Source organism: Ochotona curzoniae, unplaced genomic scaffold (genome assembly GCF_017591425.1).
Source record: "Ochotona curzoniae isolate NIBS_2020 unplaced genomic scaffold, NIBS_Ocur_1.0 patch359, whole genome shotgun sequence".
Taxonomy (NCBI): domain Eukaryota; kingdom Metazoa; phylum Chordata; class Mammalia; order Lagomorpha; family Ochotonidae; genus Ochotona; species Ochotona curzoniae.
The window spans coordinates 810987-838417 of NW_024466927.1; the positions used below are offsets into that span (position 1 = coordinate 810987).

At 42.9% G+C, this 27431-nt stretch overlaps 1 protein-coding gene across 1 annotated transcript in view; it reads right to left on the reverse strand.

Annotated features, from left to right (window-relative positions):
* The window catches only part of LOC121167276 (lipoma-preferred partner), a 688035-nt gene that overhangs the window by 611981 nt on the left and 48623 nt on the right, over positions 1 to 27431 (reverse strand). Inside the window, exon 2 of the mRNA XM_040996717.1 lies at positions 8521 to 8624. The gene's annotated coding sequence lies outside the window, so the exon portion shown is untranslated. The remainder of the gene's footprint in view (positions 1 to 8520; positions 8625 to 27431) is intronic.

Here is a 27431-nt window from a genome sequence, read left to right on the forward strand (position 1 = left end):
ATTTGGTGATTGGAAAGCAGAGTGTGGAGTTGAGCCATGCAGAAGCCAGGAGCCTAGAATTCCATCTAAGTCTCCCACATAGGTAGCAGGCAGAGACAAGCCCCTGGGAAATTTTCCATCATTTTCCCTGGAGCATTAGCAGGGAGCTGGATCAGAAGAAAAATAGGCCAGTGCAATAGCCTACTGGCTAAATCCTTGCCTTGCATGTGTCAAGATCCCTTATGGGCACAGGTTCTAATCCCAGCTACTCCACTTCCCAACCAGCAGTCTGTTTATGGCCTAGGAAAGCAGTAGAAGATGCCCCAAAGCCTTGGGATGCTACACTCATGTGGAAAAGCTGGAGGGTGTTCCTGGATCCTGGCTTTGGCTCAACTTGGTGCCAGCTGTTACGGCCACTTGGGGAGTAAACCAGCAGTTGAGAAGTAATTTCTGTCTCACCTCTCTGTATATCTGTCTTTCCAATAAAGAACAAAATAAATAAATATTTTCTTAAAAAGAAGAAGGAGGGGGAGGAGAGGGAAGGGGAAGGAGAGGGAGGAGAGTGGAGGGGGAGTTAGGAGAGGAGAAGGAGAAGGAGAAAGTAAAGAAGAGTAGCCAGGACTAGAATGGGCAACCATATGAGCTGCCAGTATCACAGGCAGCATCTTAACCCACTGAGCCACAAATGCTTGATCCCAGAGCAACTATATTTTCAAATATCAAAAGCCATGAGCCTATTATGGTGTCTAAATTTATGTTGTGGGAACTGTTGAAAAAATAATACACATTAAAGCTTGTAGTTTGTCAGGAAAGCATGAAATCTAGAGCGACTGACATGCGAATGTTTCAGGTTTCACTCAAACCAAAGGAACAGAGAAAAGTGAGAATATTGAGACAATGGCCTAAGAAATCAAGGAATTGTGCATAATTTATAACAGCATTGTAGACTATTAATGCAACCAAAATAAGACTTCATGTGTCCCAGCTACTCAGTGAGTATTTCACTTGGTAGGTTCGCTCAATCTCTCTCTCTTTCTCTCTCTCTCTCTCTCTCTCTCTATATATATATATATATACATATGTATATATATATGTATCTTTATGAGCTCAAAATACTCCATAGCACCATAGGCACTATTTGAACATTTTTTCAGAGCTGGAAATATGGTTTAATAACAATTAACTATCTTAAATAAGTTTAAAATAAAGTAGGTAATACATGATAGTTCTCCCACTTCAAATTCTACTTGATCATGTTGTCTTCTTCCAATAAAAACTCTATTCCATTCTTCACACCTTCAATAAAAATGAAATAACTGATATTGAGAGCTAAAAGGGAAACTGAAACACAATTAGTATTCTGGCCACTGACATCCTCAGTGACCAAGCCCAGCCCATGACTTCCTCATCTTGCCGTCAGGGCTAGTCACAAGTTTGACCATGATTTTAAGTTTCTTGTTTCCACTAATGTTTTAGGAATGTGATGGTGGACTCCACAGGAACCTCTCATCCTCTATAAAATGAACTGCCAAGTTTGTTTTCATAAAAAGGATATTGTGTAGGAAGGAAGAGATGGATGCTTTGGAAAAGAAACTTCCTGCCAGACAGAAGGCACTGGCTGTGGTTTTCTGTTTGATCCGTCAGCCTCACAGCAAAGTCGTGTATCAGCTCTCTGTTCCTAATGCAAATGCTATTCTGAACTGCAGAGTGACTCTGTCTGAGTCAAATAATACAGATCCTGGCAAGTTTTCAAGGCACAGCATGACCCAACATGAGAGGTGGATCCCTGAAGCTGAACTAAGGCGACAACCTCAATACCCAAGACTCCAAATTCTGACCTAGTTTGCCTAATCTGTTTCTGGGACAGAAGAGAGGTTGAGACCAGAAAGAAAACATGCCTTCCAGTCATGGGGACTCAGTTTGGAGTAGCTGTGACCAGGCAGATGGGGAAACATGGAGAAATGTGGTTTCAGGGTCCTCCCCTGGCTTCCCACTAGCTCAGTGGCTCCAGAAGAGCCCACCTTCCTCCAGGTCCCAGGGTCTTTACACATTCCTACCAAAATAGCTCGTCTCACTGTTGAGGAGGGGAAAGTGGCGCAGCATGGGAACACATCAGACCAATTTGACATTCTGTATCAATGTTGCTATTTAGATTTTCAAGTAGTTTCCTCCCAAAATGGTTCAGAGAAGTGAACAGAGTTTATTCCTTTACTGCAGGCACCTCCACTCCCACATTAGCACAGCCCATGGCAACCTGGGTTGTCTGCAGTAGGCACCCCAGAAGATGGACTCCTATAATTCCACCTCTGTGTAACCACTCCCTTCAATGCAGCCTGGACATAGCGATTCACTTATACCCAAGAAAATGAGGCAGGGTCTATACTGGGTCACTTCCAGCATTATCTTATAAAACTGCTATGGCTTGTATCCTGGGAACTCTTTCTTCATCTCTTACAGCTACCATATGAGCTACCTTTTGTAGAATCCCACAGGACAAGGAAATGAAACTCTTGGCTCAACTAAATCCTGTGAACAACCATGAGAGTGAACTTGGTAGATCTTCCTCAGAAGAGCATTCAGATGAAAACTGCAGATCCAGCAACAAGGAATACAACCTCCCCAGGGAATTGAAACACACATTTAAGCTGTCCCCAATTTTCTTACCTGCAAAAAATGTGAGATTAAAAAAAAATGTGTCTTGCTATAAGGTGCTAAGTTTGAGGAAATTTGTTATATATCAGGAGATAACTAACACAGTGTTAGAATTGTCACTGTTCAGTCCTAGATCTTTAACGGCTCCTACTAATTTCACCATTTTTCATGAAGCCTAGAAAGTAGATCACGGAGAGTCAATCTAACAAACTTTTATTGTCCCCAAGAACACAACAATGTTTCCAGTTTGGTGATATATACTCAAGAAGGCATTGGCCACACAAAGGATGACTATGGCCAACCAATCATAGAGGGAGGCAGTGTACCACAAAATCAACATGATACTTTCTGTAACCACTCATTGGTACAAAATGAGTTAAAGACAACTGTGTCTGTGGAGCCACAGTGTGCCAAATCAACTAGGGTTGCCCGTGGCCCATTGACAAGTTCTAAGATTAAATACTCTTCTCATGGAAACTTTCCGAGTCATGCCCAATGCTTTCCACCCTTCTGATCCTTTACAGGTGCCCCCTGACAACTGAGATTGCAATTTATTTACTTTTATTTCGCAAGCACCTAGCATGAAACCTGATACATATCTAATGATTAATAAATTAATAAATGTTGTGTAAACAATATTCTCTACTATATATTTCTCTCTTGTAAGTGTGCCTTTCTCCCCTCCCAGTTTCTCAGGGTCAGAAGTATAAATTTCTTGAGATGTGGTATTGGCCCCAATCTCCTATGGCACCCTAAATATCCTGAGGGACACTAACCTCCAAACACAGGAATCACGGAGGGAGAAAAAAAGCACATTACTTATGAGCTAGGTGAGACACTCAGCAACAATCTAAAAAGTAGTATGTCCATCCAGTCATCAGAGTCCTTGTGCTGTAGGATTACCAGGTCTCAAAGGACCCAGGATTCCTCTGTCCTGCCTGGGTCATGCTCAAGCTGTGGCAGTGGTAGCTTTCCTCTGAGCACAACGCCAAGAGAGAGAACAATGTGGAATTAGGCAGAAGGAAACAACAGAGAAGGGAGTTCTGCCTTTTACTTTCAAGATAGGAGACATACGCTCTGCAAGATACCAGTGGGGAACATGAAGAGCCACAGAGTCCCGAAGGGTCACATTGGTCCCTCTTCAGACCCAGCAAATCCTCTCATAGTCATTAAGGCAAATAACAGAGAAGCAAGAAAAGCTGGCAGATGGTCACACAAGCCTAGAAACGACCTGACTGAGTAACTGCTGAGAGCTAAGACACTCAGCTCAGACGGAAGTGGCCGATGCTGTGCTTCCTGCACAGACTAATACCCGATACTTCTGAGGTCCAAAAAGGAAATACTAAAACTGAAAGCCCTTGGCTACAGTCAACAATAGTACACCGGTATCAACAGAGGAAAATAATTTCCTTCCTGGCTCCCACTGGGCCAGTCATGCCTGGAGCAGAAGGTGTGATTATCTAATCAAAGAAAGCAAGAGCTAAACAGGCCAGACCACAGCTTCTATGTGAGCTCTGAAGCATTGAGCTTCGAAGGTCTGCAAATAGATCTCCATCCACCTCCTGCTGCAAAGTGACTGCGAAAATAACCATACATGGGGCCAACACCATAGCATAGCAGCTAAAGTCCTCACCTCACATACACCGGGATCCCATATGGGCGGCAGTTCTAATCCCAGCAGCATCACTACTCAGCCAGCTCCCTGCTTGTGGCCTAGGAAAGCAGTCAAGAAAGACCCAAAGATTTAGGACCTGTACCCGCGTGGGAGACCTGGAAGAGGCTCAGCTCCAGCCGTTACGGCCATTTTGGGAGTGAATCAGTGGACGGAAGATCTTCCTGTCTGTCTCTCCTCCTCTCTGTATATCTTACTTTCCAATAAAAACAGATCTTTAAAAAAACTTTTAAAAATAAAATAACCATACACAATTCTATTGCACTAACTGTTATTATTAAATAAGGTTCTAGATCTAGATCCTTTCTAGTACTGAGGACCAGTGCTAACACTAACCCTACCAGTCCTGGGAAAATAAAAGCGCAGGAAGTTCATACACTGAGTAAGTACTATGTACCAGGAACAGGGATAGAACATATTATCATAATTTTCTTTAATTTCAAAATAAATTTTAATTATTTGTTTATTTTTTAATGGAAAGTGAGATTCAGAGAGTAGGAGAGACAGAAAGAAAGATCTTTCATTTGATTTACTCCCCAGTATCCACAACGGCCAGAGCTGAGCCAATCTGAAGCCAAAATTCAGGAGCTTCTTCTGGGTCTCCCATGTGGGTACAGGGTCCCAAGACTTTGGGTTACCCTTAGCTGTTTTTCAGGCCACAAGCAGGGAGCTTGATGGGAAGTGCAGCAGCCAGGACACAAACTTGTGCCCATATGGGATCCCAGCACATACAAGGTGAGGACTTTAGCCACTAGGGCTTCAAAATAAATCTTTAAAAAGGGAAACAAACTATAAGCAGCTATCATGCATGGACCACCTATTATAGCATACAAATCAGCCATACATCTATAAAACAGAGCACATGTGCTCTAAACAAACATGAGAAGTAGATACAGCAATGGTTAGTGTTTCTAATTCTTGGATCAGAAAAATAAGGGTAGAGATATTATTTCCCCTAGGGATGTATGTCAAATACTTAGCAGGCCTTTGGTTACCACTATCCCACCATGTTCACAGTCTCTTTGTGCATTCACAAACCTCTTCCTCTCCTAAGTCACTTTCTATCTAGTCATTAGCTTCACACTCATAAATCAGAGTTGTCCAACCTACAGATCCTGAAACGAAGTCTCCAAGAAAAGTGTGCCACTGCTTGACAAAACACACTCAAGCAAAAGAACATTCTCAACCTTACAAGGTATCCCTTCTAAACATAGAAATACAAAGAACACAAACTGTATGCCAGGAAACCCACTAAACTCTGAGAACATGAATAAGTGGTACAATCCCTCTTTGAATTGGGTTTTGTATTCTTTCACAAGGTAATATTTATTTTCATTCCATCTGAACAACAGAGCGGCAGGTACAGACACATAGACACAAAGAGATCCTGCATCTGCTGGTTCACTCCCTGCAAATATCCACAGCAGGCCAGGGGCCAGCCTGAAGCCAAAAGCCAAGGACTTAAATCAGATCTCCCATAGAAGGGGCAGGAACCAAGCACCTTCTGCTTTCTAAGGTGCACATTAACAGGAGGCTGGAGTTGGAAACAGAGTGAGGAATCAAACCCAGCCCCTCCAATATGGGATGTTGGCAGCCCAAGTCACTTTGCACAGCTTTGCCAGCTCCTACCCCCGGGCCTTATGCCCTTGAAAGCCATGATCACATATGCCCCAGTATCATGCCTTCTCCATAGTGTTATTACTGTCACAGTTTCTAAGATAACATAATTCCTGGTCCCAGTAGCATCCTGCTATAGAATTCAGGTAGTTAATGATCCTTTAGGAAGATGAAGCAAGTAAATCCTGACACCCCCAGGTGGGACTGATGGGAACAGGGAGATTAATGGGTTTGTAGAATTTCCACAGCTGCTCACATAACATCTAGTCCTTTCTCCTAATCTAACAATTTCTAAAAACTACTTTAAAAAGGGTCATGTTTTCTCTATTACATGGCTGCTAAGAGATTTGAGTGGGACCACCTCAAAATTCAGCTCTAGGAGAAACCTGACTCATGAATACCCTAGTCCTATTCTGCCAGCCTCAGTGACTGATGAGAAGTACCCAGGGCCCAATCCTTTGTGACTATAAAAAAAAGGCAAGAGGGGTCAAACGCAGTAGTTTAGTGGCTAAAGTCCTTGCCTTGAACATACCAGAATCCCATATGGGCACCGGTTCTAATCCTGGCAGCCCCGCTTCCCATCCAGCTCCCTGCCTGTAGCCTGGGAAAGCAGTCAAGGACAACCCAAAGCCTTGAGACCCTGCACCTGCCTGGGAGACCCAGAGGAGGCTCCTGGCTCCTGGCCTTAGATCAGCTCAGCTCTGGCCATTGTGGCCACTTGGGGAGTGAATCAGTGGACAGATGATCATCCTCTCTGTCTCTGCTCTGTATATCTGACTTTCCAATAAAAATAAATAAATCTTAAAAAGTGGGGGGTACATAGCCTGGGCTGCAGAGAGCAACCATACCATGATTCTAACTTAAGAGCTCCTGAGAATGAAGCCAGCACACAAAAACAGCAAAGCAAGAAGCAGACAAAGAAAGAGTCGCAGTCCTGTAAAGGTGAGCCTGAAGGCCCCCTTCCCACTAACCCTTTTTGGTTTTGAGATCACCCACTCATTTTGCTCAAGACACCATACTCCATACTGAAGTCTAAGGCTGCATTAGCATCTCTGAAGACGAAAACCACTTTTGGCTCTTAACTAGTTGATGGACAACAAAAATTTGTGCATCTCTTCTAGCCTGTTCCCTTGAAGGCAATTTCACTCATTTTGTCATTAACCACTTGATTTTCATTTTCAAATCCAAGTTTGACAAAAGATGGACTCCCAATGAAACTGTTGGAAATGTGTAGACAATGGGATGCTGGACTGTCTGACACTGTCTGTACCAGCAATGTCAGGGCACACTTAAATAAGAGACTGATGGAATCATGACTCCTTATGAAGGACTATACTATTATAGCAACACGGAGAAAATGTGTCAGGGGGTGGGAGTTTGAGGGAGAATTCCAATTAAAATAAAATTTTAAAAAAACCCAACAAATCCACATTTGAAGCTTCATGTTCATCATAATTTAAAATACTGAACAAACTTAGGAAGCAGAGTAGATCGCAAAGATTCACACCTGCGCTTTGTTATGATGCGGTGGGGTGGAAGGGACACTTGCCATTTTAACAGGCTAAACTGTTTAAGAGTCTAAGTAGTAATTTCCAGCCTTTGATACTGTACAGAGCAACAGGCACACAGAAATTTAGTTGGATGCTAAGAAAAGACAGAGTAATAAAACGTATGTATAAACTCAGTCACACTTTTAAAAGAAATTGGGTTTTCTCTATCACATCAGCATCTGTTCAGCTTTGGAAAACTACACAATGAACACGGCAGGACATTACTAAGTCAGTGTAAAACCAATGCTTGAAGCATAAAGGGGCTGGCCCCCAGGTGATGATCACAGATCCAGAATCCTAATTGAAAGCCTGATGCAAAATTCCTGGACTACTTGCTTCAAATCTCACCACAGCCAGATATATGTTATACTACTGATTCTTTAGACCACTGCTATTTTTTACAAGATGCTCTATTCTACCAGTACATATAAAACTGTCCCAAACCCAAAGGAAAGGTTACCTTGCCTGGCTACCCCTTCCATGTTCAAGTGCACAACAGAATTCATGCTCACTACAGTGCAGTGAATCCTTAAAGGCAAAGATGCACATACTTTGCCTGGGTAAATTTAGTCTCCCCATCCTCAAGAAGTAGGAGAAACAGAATAAGATCATAAAATAAAAAGTACAAATGTGTGCCCCAATACCTTCCACTGACATGTTCATTTCAGACGTTGAATTTTAAGAACACTTGCTCCATACCCAAGGAGAAAAAAGGTAGCAATGCAATTATTGGCAATCTGAAGTCATCATTCGTCCAAATTTTCCTCCAGTACTTTGCAAGCCACCTTCCAAGAGCTGAGTCCTGACTTCGCCTTGCCATATATTTTATCAGCATAATTATACCCTCCCCACTCCCAATTCAATCAAGTCCAAAAAATTATGGTTTCCATCCTCTGTAGTTGCAAATCCTAGTCACTTTTATTCATATGTGAAGTGGAAAAGCCACTGAATTTTTTTCAAGCTCAGTACAGTATGCACGTTGATGCTGAAAGAAAAAGCTGTTTTTGGTTTTTTGTTTTTTGTATTTTTTTTTGTATGTGTAGGACTCACCAGAGGAGCAGCAGGATCTTCCCAAGACAAGTGCTGAGTGAGACAGTGAATCTGTTGATGGAGTTCTGTCTTCAGTTCTGTTTCTAAAAATCAAACGTTCCCACCTAAAGAAAAAGAAGAAGCTCATGAATGTCGATAGTCATGCTAGTTCTGAACTTCCCAGGTTGATGGCATCTCTGACTAGGCTTTTCCAGACACAGTGCCATGCTCAAAATCCATAACCCTAATGGTCTACCCCTGTATCCCTGCATCCCTGCATCCCCAGGCAATCCCTACTATTTTCATTGTATTAATTTGTTTCAGCAGGATAGGAAAAGAGAATGCTGGTGTTTCATTGTTCCTATCTCAGTTCTGAAAACAAATTTAACTCTTAAAAAAGGAGATGGGAGAGATATATCAATACATTTGGGAAAGAAAAAAGTAACAGATAAATCTGAAAGGCATCAATTAAAAAAAAATCTGAAAGAAGAGGACAGAGGTGAATTTTCAACTATGGGACCAAGTGACTACATTTGCCCTTTAGTTTTATGCCTAAAAGCTGAGAAGTTAGGGGTAGAAATTGGCAAGTTATATCCCTTTCTTACGGTATTAGTGCTCCTTTGTTAGAAAGAATATAATATTCATTTGAGCCGAGAAATCTTGCAGGAACAAGGGCTATTATTAACCTTTCCTTTGTGTATACAGAAGAAATTCATATATCAAAGAAAAACACTTGCATTTTTACTGTTGTGATTTTAATTATTACCTTGCTATTCATACTATTGTTTCATGTTTATTACTTGACTCAGTCTCCAAATATCTGCATAAGCTCAAAGTGGGGATGGACCTAGAATCTTCCAAATAATAGGAAGAGACCCTAGGAGCCATGTAAGGAGGTGGCCATTCCGCAAGCATACATTACTGACAGGCACTGCAGGGCTGGATTCACACATCCAGTTACTGCCCCTCTGATGGGGGACTCACACCGGATCACACAATCAACTTTAGAGAAAAACCAGCATTTACCAATCCAGGCCACAGAGCATCTGCTTCAAAACCCTCCCTCCTGCACACTCCTAGAAAGGAATTACGCCTTATTACACCAAAAAGAGTCAGTCAAATCAGGAGCAGGCCTGAGAGCTGTTGTTCTGCAGGGTCATCAAAATCCTCAACACCATTTCCAGGGAAACAGGTGAGAAGGCATGATCTTTGAGCATGTTGCGGCATGAGTTGATAGCAGGCCAACATCAGACCTGTCAATAGTGCAATCTCACAGAAAACCAAAAGACAACCCCTAACTCTTGATCCCTTTAAAATCAAAGCTGCTTTGTGCAGATTCATACATCACAACAAGTTCCACAACAGTAACAGGGACCATCTAACTTCCCAGATGTCTAACTTCATGGAAAAGGAAAACTTTCCACCTTTGGCCCCAAGGCAACCTCACAGGCTTTCCAGGTTGCTTCCAAGCACAAATAAAAGTGGCTTCCCTTTCCCATTGTCAATTCTCTTTTAATATTTTTTGTCTTCTTTTCCACAACGAGAACAGGCAGCTTTGCTAAAAAACGGCTGTGGAATGATTGAAGTTCCCATGCAAACAAACCATTAGCAGAGTTCAAATGCAATTTAAATTACCAGTTGTTATAGTGCTCCTCAATTTCGCGGTAAGTTTCCAAGGAGAATTACATATTATATACTATTTAATTGGTTGTTTTCTATTTTTTAACATCCATTTATCCCCCCCATCCTTACATTTCAGAAATATCTATAAAAGCTTCCCTTTAAAAAATTATATATTGTTGAATACATTAAATCTAAAGATTGAAAAATATCAAAGAAACAACTTCAGGATTACGCAACTTGCAGAAATTGATTGCTTTGGCTGACAGCAGAAAACATACAGAATTTTGAACTCTCAGAAATCACTTAGGAGCATCCTCACTTTTGTTATGGGAAGACGTGATACACTGAAAGGAGAAACAGGACTTGACCTGAAGCCCTCTCCATGGTTCTTCGTTCCCTGACACCTCATCCACACGGATGCTCATAAATTGCAGATGATGGTGGAATAGAGCAAAGCATTTTATTTCCCAGCTGTATTTTTTAAAAGAAAATATGAAATACCTTAAAAATGCCACTGGCAATGACAAATCTCTTCCCAAATAAGGAAAAGAAATAATAGTTGATAAACTGATACCTCAAACCTGCTCAAAACGAAACATAACATGAGCAGACGCTTGAAAAGTAAAAACACTGATTAGCCAAGTTATGTGACATCGTAACTGCACATGTCCACCACTTTAACTGACCTCAAGCTAGTGTGTGGTCCAGCAGGAAGAACATAAAAAAACCAACAAAGTAAAGGCAGATATTTTCACATCTACAAACGGAAAACAGTTTCTAGAAGCCATCAAAAGTACAACCAAACATCCAAGGCTTTGATAATGGACTTACATCAATGAGTTTAATCGGTCTCACAGCTCAAATTTTCCTATATGCAAAATATGGATAAGACCACCTGTCCAACAGGATTTATGACATCATTTCCTGTGATTCTACAGTTAGCCTATACAGCTTTCAGCCTGTCAACAGTGCACTAATTCACACTCAACCCTTCCAGCATTTCTACAATTTTTCAAAGCTTATTATTTCATGTTTCTAATTTATTTCAGCTAAAACTGAATTGTACAGTTCATATGTTCCCTAAGTGTATTAGAAACTGATTATACCTTGACCTCTAAATTTATGCATTCCATCATTTAAAAATAGGCATATAAGAAAATCTAAGAAAATACTTAATTTATATATATAAATTATATATTTTTTATTATATATTATATTATTATATGTTATACATTAAATTATATAATATATATTATATATTATATATTACAATTACATATATAATTTATATATAAATTAAGTATTTTCTTATAAATAAGTATTTTCTTTTTTATCAATTTTTATATTTATTTTTTGTTTATTTATTTATTTTATTGATTACATTGCATTATGTGACACAGTTTTATAAGCACTGGGATTCCTCCCTCCCCTCCCCAAAACCTGCCCCCCCCCATGGGGGATTCCTCCACCTTGTTGCATTACCACAGTTCAAATTCAGTTGAGATTCTTTCTTTGTAAGCATCTACAAAGCATTGACTCCAGCATCTTATTTTTAAGATTTATTTTTATTATTTTTTATTGGAAAGGCAGATATACAGAGAGGAGAGACAGAGAGGAAGATCTTCCGTCCGATGATTCACTCCCCAAGTGAGTGCAATGGCCAATACTATGCCGATCCGAAGCCAGGAGCCTCTTTCGGGTCTCCCATGTGGGTGCAGGGTCCCAAAGCTTTGGGCCATCCTCGACTGCTTTCCCGGGCCACAGGCAGGGAGCTGGAAGGGAAGCAGAGCTGCCGGGATAGAAATGGCACCCATATGGGATCCCAGGCGTGCAAGGCGAGGACCTTAACCACTGCACCACTGCACCGGGCCCGACTCCAGTATCTTACTATCTAGATAAGTTCAACGGTTTCATGGGGAGACAGTCTCTGGTCTGAAGGTAGAGCCGAAAGAGTATCATCCCAATCAATTAAAAGCCCCGACATTACATCAGTAACAATTTATAATGTAATGGAATTAGTTGACATGGTATTGTGTAACCAGCATGTTAAAAGAGAGAGAGAGAGAAAAAAAAAAGAGTGCAAGTTCTGAACCACATCCTATGACTTCTACATTGACATTACAATTATTAGTTTATATACAACCGGGTTCTATACACCTTAAAATAGCTATAGATTACTATTCAGCTGTCTCATGTCTATTTTAATTTTAGTATTTAGCAGTTTATAGCATTGAAGCATGATTTTGCAGAACCTGGCTGTTTTTCGGGTAGTCTAACTCTATAACTCTAACAAGACATATGTCAACAGTTTAGGTGAACAGTTTTAGGAGGGGTGTGCAGAGAAATCTTCAATACCCTAGTGAAGAGTAACTAATCTTTGTGTCCCACCCAGTGAGTTAAAAGTGCATAAATATATATATATTTATATATATATATATATATATATATATATATATATATATATATTTATAACCTAAGTATTTTCTTTCAAAACCAAACTTTCTGGAATTGTTGTTGCTGTAAAACCTCCAAATCAGTTCTCTAAAAACACAATAATAAAACCTCAAGTTCATGGAAAAAACTCCATATGAAACTTCCAACAACCCGAAAGAAAGATTCTCAATTGCACTCTGAGGAAACAACAGACAACTGCTAGACACCTGCCCAAGGATTCACAGTGAGTAAATGGGAAAGCCATAATCTGAACACATGTCTTCAAAATCAAATTCCCCAACACAAGTTTTTATTAGTTCATAGTTACAGCTATAACATAGACAGTTATCCCACTAGGAGTAGAAATATACTGAAAAACATTTTCTTCTTAAACAAAACAAGTTATTTTTATTTATTTCGAAGGCAAAGTTATGGAGGGAGAGAAAGAGATAAAGAGATCTTCCATCTATTGGTTCACTCCCCAAATGGCTGCCATAGCAGGGGCTGTCCAGCCTGGAATTAGGAACCAGGAGCTTCTTCCAGATCTCTTACATGGGTGCAGGGGCACATGCATATGGGCCTCTTCCAAAGCCTTGCCAGATGCAATAGCATGGAGCTAGACTGGAAATGGAGCGGCTGGGGCTTGGACCGGTGTTCATATGGGAGCTGGCATCACATAGGCAGTTTAACCTGATACACCCATTATACTGGCCCCTAAAAACACTTTTCCACTTTTATGTTTTACAGAGGATGAGGATTTTTTAAATGCTTGCATTTAAAACTTTCTATTAAAAGCAGGTAAATCCTTTCTGGATCCCAGCTTGTTGTTGCATTCTTATGTGAAATAAAAAGCTTAGAGACCTGGCACTAAGCAGAAAGACATTGGTATATGAGAAATAGGTCCAAGAATGATTAGCAATGAGCTGAGCTGACATCAAGCCAATTCAAAATCAGAATTCAAATGACTAGGCTCATGATCAGATAAGCACAGGTCTTCCTTGTGTGAGCTTCTGAAACCCTCTGGCATAACTGTTAACTGATACCATGTCATGTGTTCTGCATTCAAAAGCGCACAAAACGGATGCTTGCTTAGCATCTCCTGATTCTGATAACACAGTATGTGGACCTAGCAGAGTAGGTGCTAAGTCTGGCATGCCTAGAGTTCTCAAAGAGCTTACAGCCTCCCTGGAGACATGGAGAAACACATAAGACAGAATGAAGAGAGTGCAAAATCACAAATCTATGCAATATTCTGTGGAGAGTCTGGAAGTTCTCCGCAAATGATGTGACTTCTAAACTAAGCCTGAACACCCAAGAGAATGTCTATGTACGACAGATAAAATAGGTTTGGGAACATGATGTGCAAAAGCCCAGCAGAGGATGAGTTCACAGTGTTCTCAGGGAAAGTGACTAATCTGCAAAGGCCAGTGACAGAAGACCAGAGGGATGCAGTGGCACAGGAGGCTAGAAAGGAATGTTACAGCCCAAACATGGGGAGCCTTGTATCCCAAGGCCTAAGCCCTTGGTTCATGAGATTCATGGTGCTGCTTATTGAGAAATGATACAACTCACAGAGCTATCCCTCCAAAAAAAGGAACCCCTTCTCTGACCAGCATAGTAATGGTGAGGGAATCTGAAGAACAGCTACCTCTGAAAGTACCCCTTCTCTATGGCCTAAACCCCAGAGGACAAAGAGGAAGAGGAGGAGCAACTGGATCTCAGCAAGTTGTCTCTCAGAGTTGTCCCACATCCCCTGGTCCTTCCATCTAAATCTGGAATTCTCACCCACAGAAGATATCCCCAGAAGATTCAGGGAGGAAACCACACATTCTAAGCAGGACCATTATTCCACCTGCAGTGAGTACCACCCAACTCCTGAACCTGAGAATGGACAAGAGATGAGCTCTATATTCTTTCCTTTCTTTCGAGAAGCAGGAGCTGGGGGCCTATGCAGCTGGTACTGTGCATGTCTACAAATCCACCCAGAGGGAATCCAGGCTGTGCTTGGTGTCATGTGACTGGAGCCTTTGACAGCAAACCAGCCTGTGCTATTATCACCAGTTAGATTGCAAGAGGAGCTCCTTTCCCTTAAAGAGCCCTGGAAGCATTTCCCAGATACACACCTAGAGGTGTGAAAAAAATACAGTACCCTCCAGACCCTTAAAGAGCTTCCTATCTGGAAGGAAAGATGAAACATAAACCAAAGAAGAGAGCACACGCACAGAGAAGCAGCACAGAGGACAGTGGTAGTCTTCACGTCACATCATGAAACGGGCCTGCAGCTTATACCCATTTCACAGATGAGGGAAACTTGGGTTCAAGGAGGTTAACTGGAAGTCTCCATGTATCAGAGCTAGGATCCAAATCTAAATCCACTCCTCACAAGCACCCTACATAAACTCCCTACTGCCTCATAAACACCTGTGCTGCGAGTGGGCATCACAGAGGACAGAGAAGGCACTTCAGATGCCGGTGGTGCAGGTGGTGCAGGTTGTGCAGGCGGAGACAGATGACCATGTACTCCTTCTTTCAGAAGTTTATAGGAGTAACATGAATTCTACCCATGAAGGGAGAGATCATCTCAGGCTAAAGGAACTGCATGAACTAAAGCATGAAGGCGAGAAAACACAGGGTGCTCTTGGGGAAGGTCAGAGAATCCTGTGGCAGGAGAACACAGATACTACTGCTACCTCAGTGTAGATGATCCTTAAGTTTTTGTCTCATGCCGTTAAGCACAAGGGAAACAACAAATGTTTCAAAGTGGGAATGTGGCTTCCCTTGGAATTCTGTGCATTGGAGCTAGGGCCAAGCAAATAACCTTTCAGAACCTAGGCCCGACTCAGAAATGATGGCCCCTCCCTGAGCCCTTTTCAGAAGGACAGTATAGAGAGGGATACGAATGCCTACACTTCTCTCACAAATCATGACCTTAAGAAGAGCCTGTACAGTTCATTAAACAAATTCCAGGGCCCAGCTGGATCCCACATACCCATTAGAAGGCAGGGAAAACGTGAGAGTAGAGCAGAATCAGAAACTGCACTTGATCCCTAGATTCCCCACTTGTTAACTATGGAATTCTGAGCAAGTCACTTCTTTTTATAATAAGGGCACAGGTGCCTCCATTGTATAATGGAAACAATGATATGTACACAGCTAGATTCCTCTGAGAAGTATTAATTTGTGAGATTGGATATGAGAACACATGTTTCTTCACTTGGGCTGACATGCTCAGAATAAGTGCCCCTCCCGCTGGAAGCCACTGTCCACAGGGCTGGTTTAACAACTGCCTGATCCTCTTGCGAAGTAGTCTAAATCTGGAGTTGTCAACAATTTTGTTTCCCCTGTTGAAAATTGAGCTGTATTCCCCAGGCAAGTCATTACATCTTTTTTGTGCCAAATTGTTTTCATCTTTTAAATGACCCAGTAATCCCACTTTGGGCAATATACATAAGGGAATAATCCAAAAGGAAAAAGCAGGCAATTTGTTCAGAGATGTTATTCAGAGTGCTATTTCTAGCTTTTTATATATCCCTCTATTATAGCACTTATCTCACTGTGCTGTAATTATCCACTCCCCTTCCATACGCCTCCAAATTATCTTCTGAATCAATCCCCAGCACCTAGCACAATGCCTAGCATACAGTAAGAACTCACTAAATGTTTGTGGACTAGATGAATGGGTAATATGAAAGAAATCTTAAAGGAAACTCAAATGAGCAAAAACAAAACATTGTTTTCAAGACAGGATGTTAAACTGATATTTTTTTTAACTGGTAGCTTAAGACTGTAAACTCCTTGAAGAAAGTCTGTGAGGATGCCTCAGGAGTGGGCTTTACCTGAATTTCATTTGTAACCTCTAGGTATGGGCCCAGTGTAGGGCAAGATCGCTATGGAATAGCCAGGTGTGGGTTCAAGGGCCAAGTCACTTTGGCCTGCTGGCTAGAGCACAAGAGATTGAATCTTCATATTCTTAATCTGAATCAGGTACTACCTTGTTGTGGTCATGGACTAAATGGCTTCAACTCTGTGAGATCAGTTTCTTTACTGAAAAATGGATACTTATAAGAAAATCTTAGAAATTTAAAGGGAGCCAGCACAAGATAGCAAGTATGAACTCAAATGAAAACTAAAGAGATCAGCCCAGAGGGGCCGGGAGACACAGTGGGGAAGGGCATCAAAGGCCTCCTCCTCCATCTCCCACATAGCCATGCAGACCCAGCTGACAGGCAAGTTCAAAGTTTCTCACCATGAAGAGGTGACAGAAAAACAGACAACATATAAGGGAAAAACAATATGTTAAATATGGCCCTTCAAGTCAACATCACTCTGCCAGTCCCAAATTCTTGGTGGGAAAGAATGCTTTGTGAAAATACCCAGGGTGAGCAGAGGAAGTCACACGTTATTCTGAGCCTCTTTGAGGCGGTCCAAAAGCTCTCTGCTGGAAGACAGACACAGGAAGCCATTGCCCTTCATGCCTTGGCCAAAGCTCAAGGTTAGAAAGCAGAGGTCCTAAATTTGCTGATGCTTTTCTGTGCAAACCTCATTCACTGCACACATCTTTACACATATGGGTATCTCGAATTCTGCCTGTTTAGTTTGACACTGTTGCTGAAGGCCATCACACTTGACATCTTTTAAACAATCACTCCAAACAGACCCTTGTTCTCTCTACCACTCTACCCCAAGGGACTACCTCTTCTCACCCCGATAAAGGCAAAAGTTTCAATGGAAACTTTCTCTGCTCTTGCTCTGTGCCCTGCACTCTACGTCTTCCTCTTGACCTTCAGTGAGATGCCAGATAGAACACATCTGACACAAAGCAAGATCTGGGTTCAAAGGCCAGCTTCAACTCTGAAATGGATGCAGATCCTGGGAAACAGCAGGGATTCCTCCATGACTGAGTCCCTGCCACCCACTGTGGACACCTGTATTCAGTTTTTAGTTCCCTGCAGCCAGGCTGTCGTGGGCATTTGAGGAGTACACCAAAGAAGGGTTATGCTCTTCTTGCTTGTTGTCTTTCTCCCCACACCTTGAAGGAAGGAAAGAGAGAAGGCAGGAAGGAAGACATGGAAAAAGAAAGTTTAAGCATCTATTTCTCTCTTACTTGCTCTCTTTCTCCCTGTCTCTGGAAAAAAAGGAAGGAGAGAAGATAGCAAAAAAGGTAGGGATGAAGGCAGGCAGGAAGGAAGAAATTTTAAGTATATTTCCCTTCTTTGCCAAATACAACTTATATGGTTCCAATCACACCTGGACTCAGGTCTGAGTCAGCATAAGTCTCTGGTTTCTAACACATGCCAACCCTGCTGGCTCTTCCCTCATGCTTCCCTGGTGCAACCCACCACCTGCTGGCATATCACACTTATTCCCAGTGCCCCCTATCCCCATGGCTGGTTCCTTAGCATTCAGAGCTAGGCTGAAACCCCACATCCCAGAGCCTTTCCTCTACTCACACTCAGCTGTGTGCCCTTTGCAAATCCTTCTCTGGGTTACTGACATTCTGTTTTATTCTCATGTTTACACCCTACCTGCCTCTTCGGCACATACCTACGAGAGTATAAAGCTCTAAGGGATCGCTGTCTTGTGTGTTTAAATCTTCAATCTAGCTATACTGTGGTAGTGCCCAGAACAGTACAAGGTCCAGAGGTGGGAACCCAATCAAGATTTAATACAATTAGGTGAATGCACAAAGCAGATGAAAGAGACCTAAAAAGATTATCTGGGGAAAAGGAAAAAAAAGAGCGGCTGACCTCCTGGACTAGGGAGCCAGGCAGATCTACATCATTGCTGCTTTTATCAAGCAGACTTCGGTCACCAGTTCTTGCACATAGAGACTATAGGGCTCTCTCCCACAGCCGGAAGCAGCATCTCCCACTTCTCTAGACCTTTCCTTTCTCACAGGTTAAATGTGGATACTAGCACCTGCCTTGTGTGAGTGCTAGGAAAATAAGAGATAAGCCACGGGGGAATATTGAATTCAGTACTCAGCCCAGACTAAATGTTCACTGCCAGCAGCAAAAGTCCATCCTCCAGGTGAGAACAGTGAGGCTCAGAGGCAGCCATGGACACACCAGGTGGAAAAGGGAGTTAACTGTAGTCAGGTAAGAAAAGCACTCCTGCAATCCAGCGCACTCTTCCATAATCCTGACAACAACAGAAAGACAAGAGCATTGAAAAAAGTCCATAGGAAATGAGCAGTCATCTAACCCCATGGCCTACAGCCTCAGAAAGGAGTAATTCTGACACAAGCAATCACATGACAAGCCCCAAGGACACACTCAGTGAAACAAGCCAGATAACAAAAGGCAAATGTGGCAGAATTTCACTTAGATGAGGTACCAGAGTGCTCAAATCCATGGAGACAGACAGTGGGGCAGGTGCCAGGGTTGGAGGGAGGGAATGAGAGTTGTTAGCTATGGATACAGAGTTCCAGCTCAGCAAGATGGAGATTTGGAGATGGACTACACCACAATATGAAATGAATACCTTCAGTACTTCCCAAATGTGTACATAAAAATAGTAGAGAGTGTAAGTTTCAGGGGCATTTCATCAAAATTAAAAGCAATAGGAGCCAGGCCCAGCGCGGTGGCGCAAGTGGTTAAGGTCCTCGCCTTGCATGCCCGGGATCCCATATGGGCACTGGTTCTAATCCCGGCAGCCCCGCTTCCCTTCCAGCTTCCTGCGAGTGGCCCGGGAAAGCAGTCGAGGACAGCCCAAAGCTTTGGGACCCTGCACCCATGTGGGAGACCCAGAAGAAGTTCCTGGATCCTGGCTTTGGATCGGCATAGCATTGGCTGTTGCGCTCACTTGGGGAGTGAATCATCGGACGGAAGATCTTCCTCTCTGTCTCTCCTCTCTGTATATCCGCCTTTCCAATAAAAAAAAAAAATAAAAATAAATCTTTTAAAAAAAAAAAGCAATAGGAGGCCCTGGCACCATGGCTCAATTGGCTAAATCCTCCCTTTACAATTGCCGAGATTTCAAATGGTTTGCTGCATCATGCCTTGGCTGCTCCACATCCTATCCAGATCACAGCTTATAGCCTAGGAATGCATGGGAAGATGGCTCAGTGCCTTAGTACTTTGCATCTGTGTGGAAGACCCAGAAGAAGCTCCTGGCTCCTGCCTTTGGATTGGCTCAGCTCCAGCTGTTATGGACTTTGGGGAGTGAACCAGTAGATAGTTCTCTCTCTCTCTCTCTCTCTCTCTCTCTCTCTCTCCTTCTCTCTGTAAGTGTGCCATTCTAATGAGAATAAATCTTTATCAAATCAATAAAATGAGTTACCCAAAAGGATAAAATTCTGTCCACACAACATGAAGATCATTTAGGCTAGTAACACAACCTAGGCAACGTAACACAGCTACTGCATGATCTCACTCACAGGTATAATCTAAAAAACTTTTAGATGATCTCATGGAACTGAAGAGTGAAATAGTAGTTGCCAGAGGCTCGAAGCACAGTGGGGAGCGAGGGAGAAATTTCAGTTCATTAAGAGGAACTAAGTTATAGCCAGATAGGAGATAGGGTTCCGCTGTTCCATTTTAGAGTAGGGTGGCTATACAGATAAAAATAACGCAAAATGTGAGTGTATGTATGGATATGTGTGTGTACATATATGCAACTTTTTAACAAGGTAGATGATTGTTAATGTTTTTGCCAAAAAGAAACGCTAAACATACAAGGAGATAGTTTTGCTTAACCTACACTGAACAATGTTCAGTGTATATTCATGTACTAAGACATCACATGATACCCCCAAAATATGTATCATTTTCATGTGTCAGTTAAAAATTAAACTTAAGTGAACCCAATTACATTTTAAAAGTAGTGCCTACTCACATGCAGCTGTGGTGGTGACTCAGTAATTGACATAAAGTATTTAGCCCAATACTTGACACCCAGTTAGCCAACAATTCACGTCACTTGTCCTTACTAACAGTCTTCTTGTCCACACAGGTATTTCCAATTCTAATCTAGTGCCTGCCCCCAGCCTCAGAGCAGGAGAGCCTGTGATGCTTCTTAAGTTCAAGGTACTCTCATCTCACCTCACCAGCAGGACATCTATGGTGGCTGCCCAACCGCAAGGGATCAGAGGAGGAGCTGGGCTGTGTGCAGCTTCTAGGGATCCCCTGCAGGCTCTTCCTGTGTGTTGGCTGCTTCAGAGAGGTCTCACCCTCACCCCCTCCCACCTCAACAGCAGCCAGGACAAAGCAGAACCCAGAAAGCTCCTGCTCTCTGTTCCATCTGCCACTCAATGGCACTATATCCCAGTGCTTTCCCTGCAACGGAGAAAAGAGTGAGAAACTGGGCTGATTCAGTAAGACACTCACTAGGTCTGTGTCACACGTGGGGGCTGTAAGAAGGTGGTGCCCTCTTAGTCTCTGTCCTCTCAAGCAGGCTAAAATGTATGCATGTGGCTAAACCCCCCTCAGGATCAGGGCTCACTTCTGAAAGAGAATTCATACAGCCTCAAGAGTAGTGATAGGGCCTCAGATGGAACATACTGATTGGTATCTTGCAAGGCTTCTGCCTAATTTTCACAGCATATGATGAAAGAAAAATAAAGATACACACTATGTAGCCCTGCCTTCTGACAAGGGAAAACAAACAAGCAGGAGAAGAGATTAGAAAGCTTCATCTAGCAATGTTCATGCAATCCAAAGGAGAAAAACGTTAAAAGAAGTGAAAAAAAGAAAGAAAACAAACAATAAAAAAAGAAAAACATGTGAAGTATGTGAATCCAGGCAACAGGATGGAAAACAGTCGTAACTCAGAAAAGTAAGTTCCAGGACACCTGTCAATGTTCTCATCTGCCACGGGGCATCCGCTTCTGCTGTGCCAGAAGCAGAAGCTGAGCTCTAGAGGAAGGACATGGTCTGCATCCGAATTCTGCCTGGTTAGCCAGGTGCGTTCAGGACAGGCTAGCACCTATTGCCCTTTACTATGCTATAAAATGACACTGATACAATGAACCGCCTCTAGACAGTGCATCAAATCTATGCAAAGCCCTAGGTCTAAGGCATCTATTGCAGACTGTAGATGCCACATAACCTAAGTCCAACCATCATTCTGCTTTCAAGTTAAAGCCACTGTTTCCCAAGTGGGCAGAGATCTCCGTTTTAGCTTACTGCTCTAGCTCCAGCAATCAAACACATGACAGCACTCCCAAAATTCCCTCTCTGCCTTACTCCAGGTAGGCTACAGGTGGGGTTACAGGGCATAACTGCCTAGTTTTTTTTTAATAGATAGAATTTTTCCCATTTTTAAACATCACTGTGAACATTCCCCAGGACCAAAGCTGCTCATTCCCCGCATTAAAACAGTCAGCACTCTCAGCAACACATCACATCGCTGTGCAAGCAAGCCAGCCCACAGAGCTATTAGCCCCAGGTCTGCGAGCACAAACACCATTCGCTTTTGGCAATAATGATGTACTCACACGACGTCAGGCCCAACGGGCAGCCGCTCTCCCTGTCACACGCCCTCAGTCTCACGGCAGTGCACGATCAAGTAGGTGGTCCTACAGGCCAAGGGGAACAGCACTGCACGTCTGTCCTCAGCATCCAGAACAAGGGGCAGAAGAGGGAAGAGTGGGGACGGGGGGAGGGGGAGGACTTTGTTTCTGGAAACAAGAATTCAAATCCTGCTTCTCCTAAACCCTGAGTCACCTCCTTCCCTTCCAATAGATCAGTGTAGTGGGTAAACATTTCCAAATATGGGGAAGCAGGCTGGAGGAGGTCAAAAAAAAAAAATCACCCTTCTCTCCTCTGGCACTTGAAGAACATGCCCCACTTGAGACAGAATTCCTTACTGGGAGTCAATTATTAACCCCCAAAGAAGTACAGTCTCAATGCCTTCATACACTGTCCCATTACAGAAAAAAATAAAGGTCTCCCACCTAAACAATGACTACTTTGAAAGGTTTGAGTTCACCATGGAATGGAACCACCCTGAATACAACTACACGGATGTAATAAACCAAATTAGGAGGAGCAAGAGGTGTTGTGGGGCTGCACCTAAAAGGGGTGACAAGACTGTTATCAAAGAGAGAGACAGAAATAGAGAAGCTGCAATTCAACACTCCCAGAAACAACCCTGCTTCTCCTGAGTTGGGAGTCCACCTGGGAACTTAGTTTTGTCACTGTTCTTGACGGGTCCCACACATTGGGACTTAAAGACCCAGAATAAAACCAGACTGTTGGGCAAATGCTGTAGTTGGGCATGAATAGGTGAGATGGCGCAGTTTACTTGACAAAATTAACTCTGAACCTCAGGTCTTGTGAGGTGGTTGAAGACCAAGTTGGAGCAGGGAAGCCGAGAAGAGTGAATTAGATCTAAAATAAAGCCAGACTGAATAAGAGAGATGAGACGCTGACAGAAGGGTGTGAGGAAGCGGGGAACAGAGGGGAATCCAGCCTCCACATCTTGACATCCCAGTGGCTTCATGTCTTGGTGTGATCTGGTCGTATAGTTTGGATGTAAAATGTCTGAGTCCTTTTCCAGAAGCACTACCACTTTTCTGGCCCATTAGCCTGTACCAGGAAGGTGCTCACTCTCACCTCCCAGGGAGTGTTAGAGCTATAAACAGCCTTCCTAGCAAGTAAGGGGACCCAGGCAGCAAGGCCACATCACTCGCTCAGCATTCCTCTCACATTGTCCCATCCACACACTGGAAAGACAACCCCACAGAGCCCAGTGATGTGCTAAAAGCAGCTTCTACTTAGCTTTTCCAGTCTTCATGAACTTACTTTGATTGCTTGTTTTATACCATAACAAGCATGCTATAAGCAAACATTCCTTTTTTACTGCATGCTTAACAGAGGAACACAAGCTTCATGTTTATTAAAACAGGTTAAGGAACAGGATCAAAGAATCTTCCTCCACATGCCAGAATCAGAATCCAGTATAGAGTTCTCACCTCTGTGCACCTCCCAGCTTTACTCAGAGAGAGATTTGAAGAGGAGAAAAGAAGTGAAGAGGGCCTTCCATCATCCCAAGAAGGGCATGGCCAACAGAGGAAAGAGGAATCCTGAAAAATGGTGACGTCGGGATGGTCTAGGACCTCTAAAAACTAGGGTTCAAGGGTAAAGCACAGGGATGGACATGAAAATCAGGAGGAAAGAAGAAATTTACCTTCCATTTTTGCCAACAATATTTGGAGAGCCAACCACAAATGGCCCCTTATGCACCTGTCTTCCTCCCCCACCCACCCCGGGTTACTGAGAATCATAGTTCCAATGCCTGCCTTGGTTGATGACTCCTCCATAGTACTCCTGAGGTTACCCAAGGCACAGAGCTCAAAACCTCCTACAGATGCAAATTCCAAGTTTTTCACCATGAAGTTCTTCCTTATGTAGAAGCAAAATATAACTCCCTTGTCTTCAACCTCCTACTCCTCATTCGCCCTATTAGGACCATATGTCAACCTACGTCTCATTGGTTTGGAATTTTTGTAGGTGAATACATACACAGAAACAAAGCTTTCCAAGATCTCGGCTCACCGTGGCTGTTCTCCTGATCACGTCACGTTGCTGACTCCTGATGCATTTCTTGCCAACTTGAAATCCATCCTTCTGGGGTTTTTCCAATGTGTTACTGCTGAGCAACCCACTCAGCATATGTACTGTTGGCCTTGTGGCCTCACAAGACGTACCCTGTTAAATCCCAGCCAGATGGACTTCTGTACTTTAGTGAGAAATCTGAGCAGATGAACCTTCAAGAACAGTGCCACGTCTACCTCTACAATGTCCATGTGCACCACATTACAGACAAAGCTCAGTGATACAGAATCCATTCCCAGCTTGCCACTACCACTCTCCAGTTCTGTAAGATCAGAACTGTCTCAGGGATATGAGGGCCCTCCAAGGAGCAGTAAGAGTGGACGCTGGAGGAGAGCATCTCTCCACCATATGCCCAGAATAACAAAGCAGCCAGCAGCCAGCATGGTGTGGTCAGTTTGCTAATCAAGGAGCTGGATGTTTGGGAACCTCAACAGTTTTACCACTATTCCAGACCTCAGGGTTTTCAAGGGTTCATTTTTACTACTTAGAGTCAAGGCCCACCAAATAAGGGCCATAATGTCTCTAGTTAGTTTACTGTGCTTTAACATTTATTAAATGCTTTCCCAGACAATTTAATATCAATCCCCACCGATAACTGTCTCTGGAGCTAATATCATATCCATTTTTGTGACAGGAAAACTGAGGGTCAAAGAGATTCAGTGTATTCTTCCGGCCACACCAACAGTAAAAGATAAAAAACAAAAACAAACAAAATTTTAAAACCCCATTGGTTTAGAAATTAGACTACTTGAAGTTCTAATTCCACGCCTGCCCTATACAAACTGTTTGACCTTTGGCTAACTGTTTAACTGTTCTAAACCTCAGTGTGTACACCTGAAAATTAGAGATTAAAATTGCCACTCTTCCTCCTTCTCAGAGTGGTTATAAGGATCAAATGAGATCATGAGAGGGAAAGTCCTCTGGGAAAGAGGAAGGTGTTACCAAAGTGTAAGGGATTACCGTGCGATTACTTGTAAATGACTGTGCATTCCATTACAACTACAGAAAGCAGTGAGGTCATTCACAAGACAAAGCAGCAGCAGGGCTCTGGGAATTCAGGGGGAAGGACTTGACGTTCTACATGTTTTCTCTATATGCTGCTCAGTCTTGCAGTTCAAAGCTCAGCAGCAGCTGTCAGATTTTCAAACACTGAGTTGCACATGCCTACAGGATGGTTCGAGACAAAATGGCCTTTTCCAGCTAAAAACCAAATGCTGGGTTAAAAGGAGATAATAGAGATGGACGTTTGAAAGGCCCCATGAGATTCTGAGTTCCGGAAATGTGACCTGTGATGTTTTGCTCAGAGAAGCTGTTAGAAACACAGGCTCCAGTCTTTCTGAAATAAGCCCGTGGGGAGAGCAATGTACAGTAAGGAGCTATTTACCAAACAGAATAGAGGAAACACTCAAACATAAATTAATCAAGGGCACAAGATATTTCAAGTTGCAAATACCAAAAAGATAAGACTCTTCCCAATCACTAAACTTCCCAGCACAGCTCACAAAGAACTCAGCCTAGGATCCTGGAATCCCAGGCAGCAAGCAGCAGCCAAGGCAATCACATACCAGAGGTCTTGCTGAAGATCACCTGGGGGAGTTGGTGAGCACCAAGGGAAGCTCTGAAAGCACCAGGTACTGGTCTGGCTTTCTTAGGCCTCTGCAGCACCCTCACCGCCAGGGTTCTCCTCAGTTCCTGCAAAGAGCCAGCTCACTGCAGTTGTCTCGCTAGTTTCCAGAAGGTTTGGATCTTCCCCAGAAATCCATCCTCAACGCTGAGGAACACACAACAGAGTGATGACTGTTTCCTGGCTGGCCTGAAATCTGATTTCCTTATGCTGAACTTGTGAGAAAGGCACTAAACTACCAATAACTGCATGGATGTGTGAGCACCTACTCTGTGTGTGTGTTTAAATCCCCAGGGACATACAGCAAAGAGCTGTGAAGACAAGCTATGAAGGAGCTCCCAAGCCTGCTGCAAGAAAGAGGCTGAACAGATACAGTAAAGTCTACATCCGGGGTTTCTCAGGGATTCCTCCCAAAACGGATAGTGGACTTGGGGGCTAGGTATTAAAAAAATAAAAGGCTGGGTAGGAGGCAGAGATGGATGAGAAAAGGGCGATCCAAGCTAGTGGAAAAATTTGAATCCAGGAGAAAATATGTTAGTGTCAAGCTTAGATGCATAGACTACTAATGAGGCTGGGGGTAAGTGAGCAGACACATAGAGGAAACTCGGCAAAGTATAGCAAAGTCAAACTGTTGTACACTGTGGTGGTTGGGTTATATTCCTGATTTTGGAGAACTACAGCTCTGATTATAATATTAATGAGAACTGAAAAATAAGCTCAGGCCCAGCACAATAGCTCAGTAGCTAAAGTCTTATCTTGCATGTGCAAGGATCCCATGTGGACACAGGTTTGTGTTCCAGCTGCTCCACTTCCCATCCAGCTCCATGCTTGTTTGGGAAAGCAATAGAATCTTCTCAATAGTCATCTACCCAGAGCCTTGGGATACTGCACTTATATGGGAGACCTGAGGGAAACTCCTGGCTCCTAGCTTCAAACTGACTCAGCTCTGGCTATTCTGGCCACATGGGGAGTAAATCAGTGGATGGAACAACTTTTCTCTCTCTCCCTCCTTCTTTCTGTAAATCAGCCTTTCCAATAATAAACATAAATAAATAATACATCTTCAAATAAGAAAAAATCTTAAAAACTAAAAAATAGGTTATGTGCATCCATACAACCACATCATAGTAGCAACAATAGCCACTGCAATAAATGCTTACTCTGTGCAAGTCATGGTACCCAGCAAGTTAATACCTCTGTCATTTAAAATCGGCAACAACCCCAGGAACTATTCAGGTTCATTCCAGATAACAGATGAGGAAATGAAGGCTTAAAGGAAAAGAGTTGCAGGATTACCTAATTCACGGGCAGAATTAACCCCGAGATGCCAGGCTGCACAGTCCAGTTTCTAATTGTTCTCTTTCCCATTGCACTGACTCTCACAGCCCCATTTCTAGATCATTCTCATGTATCCACCATAGATAACAATAGGGAGAAACTGCTTATCTTCCCAGCCAGCCTCAGGATCAGGAACGCTGCCCTTATTCTCAACAACATGAACACAGAAGACACATTGAGGAAAACATGCATTCAATAAGGCAACACCCTTGCAGCTTGGGGCAAGGAAGTCATACAACACCATCTGCAATGTCAACTGTTGTGTGCACAGAACCGAACTCATCTGCAAATGTTCCTCAATGGGAGCCATGGCCAAGTAGACCCACAAGCTCAAGGACCCCATGCAAGTTACCGCT